Source organism: Gadus chalcogrammus, chromosome 17 (genome assembly GCF_026213295.1).
Source record: "Gadus chalcogrammus isolate NIFS_2021 chromosome 17, NIFS_Gcha_1.0, whole genome shotgun sequence".
Lineage (NCBI taxonomy): Eukaryota > Metazoa > Chordata > Actinopteri > Gadiformes > Gadidae > Gadus > Gadus chalcogrammus.
In genome coordinates, this window is record NC_079428.1 from 10,447,152 (window position 1) to 10,454,651 (window position 7,500).

The following is a 7,500-nucleotide window of genomic DNA, read 5'->3' on the forward strand; positions in this document are numbered from 1 at the left end:
GAGGCGACAAGGAGCTGAAGGGTGAGGCTGAGGGAACTAGCATGTAAATAAACACAGAGGGTATTTGCATATCTGATGCTCAGAGACGCGCATTACATAAGCACCTTGTTGTCAAGGAGAATCTACGCTGAGAGAGGGGATGGAGGAGGAGGGGGAGAGGAGGAGAGAGGAGGAGGAGGAGGAGGAGGAGGAGGAGAGAGGAGGAGGAGGAGAGAGGAGGAGGAGGAGGAGCAGGAGCAGAGAGGAGGAGTGAACACCGCTTACAGAGGTTCTGGCGCATGAGGAACGTTTTTCGTCAACACGCCACAGCCTAATGAGAGCCAAAGACGACCTACTTCAGAGATAAACAGCTGTACAGGATCCAGAAAAGAGGGAAACACATGAGATCCATCGGAGCGGATACACGAGAACAGCCCCTCCATATGCACCAGTGTAGACGCACACTAGATACCCTAAACACACTACACTCGAGTGCATCTATTCTACTGACTGGACTAGATGCACGAGAACAGATATAGAAGAAACACTCTGGAGTAGGTATAATAGAATGGGTGCACTAGAATATGTACACTAAGTAAACTAGAGTAGATACACTAAACACACTACACTCCACTGCATCTATTCTAGTGACTGACTAGACCAGATGCACGTGACCAGACACCCTAGAATAGACACTCTAGAATATATATAATAGAATAGGTACGATGGAATTTGTAAACTAAGTACGCTAGAGTAGATACACTACAATAGACAATTTAGAATAGACTCACTACACTAGTTCATCGAGACACAAAAGTAGACACACTAGAGAAGATAGTCTACTCAGCAGGGAAGCGAGAGTTGGGAACATTTTGTCCTGCCTCAGCAAGACATTTACAACACAGGTTTACATCGGCCATTAAAAATATACGTCAAGCCAAGAGTGATTAAAAACAGGCAGAGGGGGGGAAGAGGGGAGGAGTGGGGAGAAAGGAGGGAGAGAGCAGGACAGGGGGGTGAGGAGAGAGAGGGAGTGGAGGGGAGAGATGGAGAGAGAGGAGAGAGACGAGTGCAGAGGAGAGATGGATAGAAGAAAAGAGAGAGATGAGTAGAGAGGAGAGATGGAAGAGGAGGAGAGGAGAGGAGAGGAGAGGACAGAGATTCGTAGAGAGGAGAGAGATGAGTACGGAGAAGAGATGGATAGAAGAAAAGAGAGAGATGAGAAGAGAGGAGAGATGGAGAGAGAAGAGGAGAGGAGATAAACGCAGGGTTATAAAAAAAGAGGTGAATAATGGAAAGAAATGAGAGAACAAGAATTGATAAAAGACACAAACTCAAACCGAGAATTTGACCCAATTCCGCCAAACGCCACATAAAAAAAAGAAAACAGAAAGCACAAACCATACCTGAATCAATTAATCACAGAGCAAACAATGAGTTCAGTGGCTGGGAGTACCTACGGTCAATATCAATGTAGAAGTCCTTTAAAATACCACTTTACCCTGCTGGATCGCTATGCAAATACACCTGCTGGTATTGGGTATCATTTTTACGGAAGGGAAATGGCTAATTATAACCCTCAGGGAAAAATAAAAGCGTCTTCCAATCTGCTGGATATCCCATCCTAGTGGTTTTATAGTCCCTCTGTACCACAGAATAACACAAGAAGAGGATACTACTGGGAAAGGACAATCTAGGTTAAAGACCTTCTCGTACAGGAAGGCATTTAGTTAGTTTAACTTAATTACTAGTTAGCGTTTCTTTGCTTTAGCTGAATTTGCATGTTCTGTACTTTGAGATGACTTTAATGAAAAGGAAATTAATCATTGTTATAATAACCAAACCGTATTATAATATAATTATGATAATAAAACCCCTTCCTGCTCCTAAATGACATGTATCTGCATTCACTCTAAGCTACTTTTGTGCGAAGTGACTGAATAGTAATTCCAGATTAGGACGGTCAAGTATAAGAAAACGTCTAAGAACGTTTGAGAACCGTCGATAACCCGGCCCCTAACCCTAACCCCCCCAGACAGACACATTGTCAGAGGATATAAAGGAATGAGCGGAACAACAAGGGGAACTCTGTCTGTCAATCAGAGAGACGGGCTGCCAGGCCAGACCACAACAGTCTCAAGCGTTAGTGTTGTTCTTCTAGAGGGGATGACTGTTCGGGAGAGAGGGATGGAGATAGAGAAGAGGAAGAGGGAGGGAGAGATGGATAGATTAGGAGGAGAAAGAATGGGAGAGGAGAGAGGGGAGGGATAGAAAGGGGGGAAGGAGGGAGGGGGGGAGCCAGTGAAAATGAGAGAGAGAGAGAGAGAGAGAGAGAGAGAGAGAGAGAGAGAGAGAGAGAGAGAGAGAGAGAGAGAGAGAGAGAGAGAGAGAGAGAGAGAGAGAGAGAGAGAGAGAGAGAGAGAGAGGGGGTGGGAGGGAGAATAAAAAAGTGCGAAGTCTGAAATAACCTATGTTACAAATTATACCTCTATGATATAAACACACACACACACACACACACACACACACACACACAGGTGTGAGGATCCAGCTGGCTAATAGATAAATCGCATTCCTGTGTGCGATGGTGTTTCATTAGAGATTACATAAGGCACTACCATTGCTCCCACATACACATTTTGTTTTTGCTTGTGTGCAAATGTGTGTGTGTGTGTGTGTGTGTGTGTGTGTGTGTGTGTGTGTGTGTGTGTGTGTGTGTGTGTGTGTGTGTGTGTCTGTGTGTCTGTGTGTGTGTGTCTGTGTGTCTGTGGGTCTGTGTGTCTGTGTGTCTGTGTGTCTGTGTGTCCGTGTGTGTGTGTGTGTGTCTGTGGCTGCCTGCCACAGCTCAGCACTGCCCCTACTGGACAGATCAGCTTATTGCACGCTCATGGAAACAACTATCCTGACACTGATTTTACGAACATATTATTACCACGTAGTATGTATGTAACTAGTGAGTTCATGGCTTTATGAACCAAACCAACACATGATAATACATGTTTGATAAGCATAACTCTATTGCTAACATATTTAATAATTTTTCAGATATCTTCTCAAACCAGCCTGGTAGTTACACTGGATCAGTCTGATGCTGAAGCAAATACCGAGTAGAGAATGGTAGTACAACTATCTAACCGCAGAAGCAACCATTTTAGCGCACCAATCCATTAAATGATCACTGATGGGGAGGCATGGGCGTGCTTGTGTGTGTGTGTGTGCATGTGTGTGATCAGACATTATAGTTCATCTATGACCACACTAACCGTCATTTAGCTATGCACCCTGCTGCTCTATCAATCTTTTTATATCTCTCTCTCTCTCTCTCTCTCTCTTGCATTTTCTCTCTTCAGTTTTGTCATGTTTTACGACTATTTTCAATTGTTCTCTCTCTCTCCATTATGTTTTACCTCTCTCTCCCACTCTCTCCGTTAAATGCCCCCTTTCTCTACCATTGCCTTTCTGTCGCACATCAAGTGATGATTAATATTCATTCTCTGCTGTGTGTGTGTGTGTGTGTGTGTGTGTGTGTGTGTGTGTGTGTGTGTGTGTGTGTGTGTGTGTGTGTGTGTGTGTGTGTGTGTGTGTGTGTGTGTGTGTGTGTGTGTGTGTTTCATCTGGTAATGATGGTGATTGAGAATGAAACAGATATAAACATCCACACATATAGACGGACACACATACCCAGATTTGCATACTCACACACACACACACACACAGCTGTTGAGGGTGAGTCACAGACTGTCTGAGCTGGTTAAGCGTCTCACGAGGAGGTGACGTAGATCTCTCTGGTGAAGAGCAGAACATCGGATCTGTGTCTCCAACATGGCCGACCACAGCCAGAGAGTGACGCACAGGCTGGCTGATAACCACACACACGCACACGCACAGACACATAGACAGACACACACAAGCACCCAGGCACACAGTAGTTTATACATACAGACAAACAAAAAGACAAACACACACACAAACACACATCATTTATCAATCATTCATTCATGATTCATTCATTCATTCATTCATTCATTCGGTCCATCTGTGTGTATGTGTTCCTTTTTGGCACTGTTTGGTTCTGTGTGGAGTTATTTTGTCAGTGTTCCTATGTTTATATTTCAATTTTTTTGTCAGTGTTTGGGTATTTGTGTATCGGTGTGTGTGTTTGAGTATCTGTGTGTCCTTATGCTTGTGTTTTTGTGTGTCTGTGTGCGTAGTGTAGTTAGTTTGTGCATAGCTGTCAAAGTGCTTAATATTTAATTCCCACATGCTGTGTGATATGTCACGATAGAGAGAGAAAAAGACATGATGTAAGAGGGAGACAGAGCGGGAGAGAGAGAGAGAGTTGCCACAGTAGATAACAAAGTCAGCCCCCAGACCCGCCATGGAGTCGTTTCCTCTCCATCCTCATCTCTCCTGCTCCTAACTCCATCACAACATGGCCACTCCTCCTCTCACCAGGAAATAAATAAAATGCTGTCCTTTCACTTCGCACTGTATCATCTTAACATTAACGGACTGCCTTTAACGTTAACAAGTGAAAGTCCTAAGGAACACGGAGAGGAGAGCGAGATATTCTACACTGTGTCATACACACAACACACAACAAAGCTCACTCATGGCTTTCATCTGACTGAAACTAAACTAAACTGGTTTGTTGCGTTGTCCCTGCCAAGTGCCCACATCCATCAGGCTCTACTATACTCCTCAAATGTTCAAAGAAATGGGTAATATCTGTAGATGCACCATAGAAGTTCTGATTGTGTTTTACTTACTAATAAGTTGTATTCAATTTAACTTTTGTATCGCCCCCCTTGTCGTTCGTTCTATTTTCCTTGTGTGTAGGGCTCGTACATCGCCAACGTCACATCTACATCGTAATAGGCCCCCACGGCGGAAGGCGAGAAGCAAAGGAATGTTATTGGTAGCATTGGTGTTTGGTTCATGGTTCAGTGATTAATCGTGAAATTGTTTGTCCTTATCGGGAGACATGGTTGTGATTGAAACAGCGTTTCTCGTGTGAGATATGCCTAAATAAAGTTTTGATTGGCCGAGGTTAAGTTATGCTTCCACTCTCTCTCAAGGCATCTCAAACTGGCAAAGAATAGGCAACCTGAATTCTCATTATGCATTCTGATGTACAAGCCCCATTTTGATTTATATGTTCTTTATAAGTCAACAACAGAAACATACATCATAAGATCAACACTTCCTGTTTGTCCAGACTCCACATTCAAAATTACCTCACACAAGACCGGAGGGAAATGGACTACAATTCCCAGATCACCTTATCAGCATTTACATGACGGTTTTATGAGGCTGGTTTGTTTTGGCACTGCTTCCTGTAGTCCAGGCAGTTAACCTTGTCGTAGGGGTCCAATGTGACCAGCAGGCTGGCTGTGATTGGCCGAGGCCAGGTCAGTAAGTACTGTGATCTGTGGTCACTCATTAGGGTCACATTTCGGCTACAGGCTATGTGTGTGTGCGTGTGCGTGTGCGTGTGTGTTTGTTTGTGTGAGAGAGAAAGATTAGCTCCATTTGAGACATGAAATTGCACAGACCGCCTAAAGGCTGAATATACACACACACACACACACACACACACACACACACACACACACACACACACACACACACACACACACACACACACACACACACACACACACACACACACACACACACACACACACACAGTTTCAGAATACTCCTCTACTATTTAGCAGTTTGTACCAGTAAAGAAGTAGTACTAGTAAAAGTAAAAAAAATATTAAACTCCAAGATATAGAAGTATATAGCAGAATCGTAGTAGTGGTAGTACTTGTAGTAGTATTAAAGCTGGTAATTGTGCAGAATCTTTAATACTAGAACTGCATTAATGTGCAGTTTTCGTGGGACAGAAACCAGCGGAATAGCATTGGATATGTTCTATACACAATGTACCAAACACACACAGACACACAGACACACACACACACACACAGACACACACACACACACACGCACACACACACGCAATTATTAAAAATAACAGCAATAACTACAATATATTTTCACAGCTGCGAGATAGTTCATATGTGTCACCCCCTACAGGCTAGAAAATTGTGTTTGCAAGGAAAACTATTTAGTATAAAAAATATATGCAAACAAATATTCAACCACTTTGAAGCCACTTTTTGGTGTTACAATTGTTTTAACGCTAAAGTATGCTGTTACAATTTAAAGGTGTAAAGTAAAAAGGTTTTGGAATTTTTTAAGCATCAACTGTAACATTAAACTGTGATGCATTTGTGTCGTTGCTCGATCATCAAATCAGCAAATTATATTAATGATAATAAATTATAATCGTTACCACCGAACGACTTTTTACCACCCAACGAAGGTTGATGAAATTGTTTAGATTAGGATTGTCCACCATCGATGAGGATCATATTCAACTAAAAAATAGATTTACCTCGGTCAGTGTGATCAGAGATATTCAGTTGCCAGGGGCAACAACATCCAATTCCATGATGTCACTAAAATGGTGACCGCCGTGCACTTTCATGGTTTCCTAAAATATATTCAGGGTGACTGCCAAAACACACACACACACACACACACACACACACACACACACACACACACACACACACACACACACACACACACACACACACACACACACACACACACACACACACACACACTTTGACACCCACACACCCACACCCACACCCACACACACACACACACTTAGCACTTTGACACACACACACACACACACACACACACACACACACACACACACACACACACACACACACACACACACACACACACACACACACACACACACACACACACACACACACACACACACCGCAACAACAAATCAATTCCACTCAAGCTTATCAGCGACACGATAAACATCTGCACAATTACCATAACTCACCGCATTATCTAACACGGACAGTGGGGGGCTGTCTCTCAGCCCTCGCTCTTTTTATCTCTCCCCCCCAACCCACCTCCATCTCCACCAATGACCTTACATCATGTCCTCCCCTCCTCCACATCAGTGTCACCCCCACCCCTCTCTCTGAGCCAGCCCCTCAATCTCTCCATGTCTGCAGAGTAACCGGATGAGAACCTTCCGGTGGACTGGATTCAACCCCATTGGACTCTATGTAACCAATGTCAATAAAATGGAATAAAAACAGACTGCGAGGAATATGTCTTGGTTTCGAATCGACCATAGTACAAAACGGATTCCAGTCGAGACGACTGGAGACAGCAAGGTGCGTCAGTTCGGTCTCAGCTTAGGGACACTTCCCATACGTAACCCAAAATCATTACGTAGACTGCCTCCTGCTGAATAATAAATACTTTATTAAAATAAAATCTAGATTTACGTGTGCACTTATTCACATTTAAAGTAGCCTACTGCAATAAAGGTCAGGTGAGAGTAGAAGTTAGGGACTTCTGAAGCGAACAACGTGGAGGCAGGTCAGAAGCGTGCGTGTGCTCCAGAGGTTCACGTGGATATTT

At 43.6% G+C, this 7,500-nt stretch overlaps 1 protein-coding gene across 1 annotated transcript in view; it reads right to left on the reverse strand.

Moving 5' to 3' along the window:
* LOC130370475 (rho GTPase-activating protein 6-like) overlaps positions 1–7,500 on the reverse strand; it is a 112,052-nt gene that overhangs the window by 18,311 nt on the left and 86,241 nt on the right. The window lies entirely within an intron of this gene.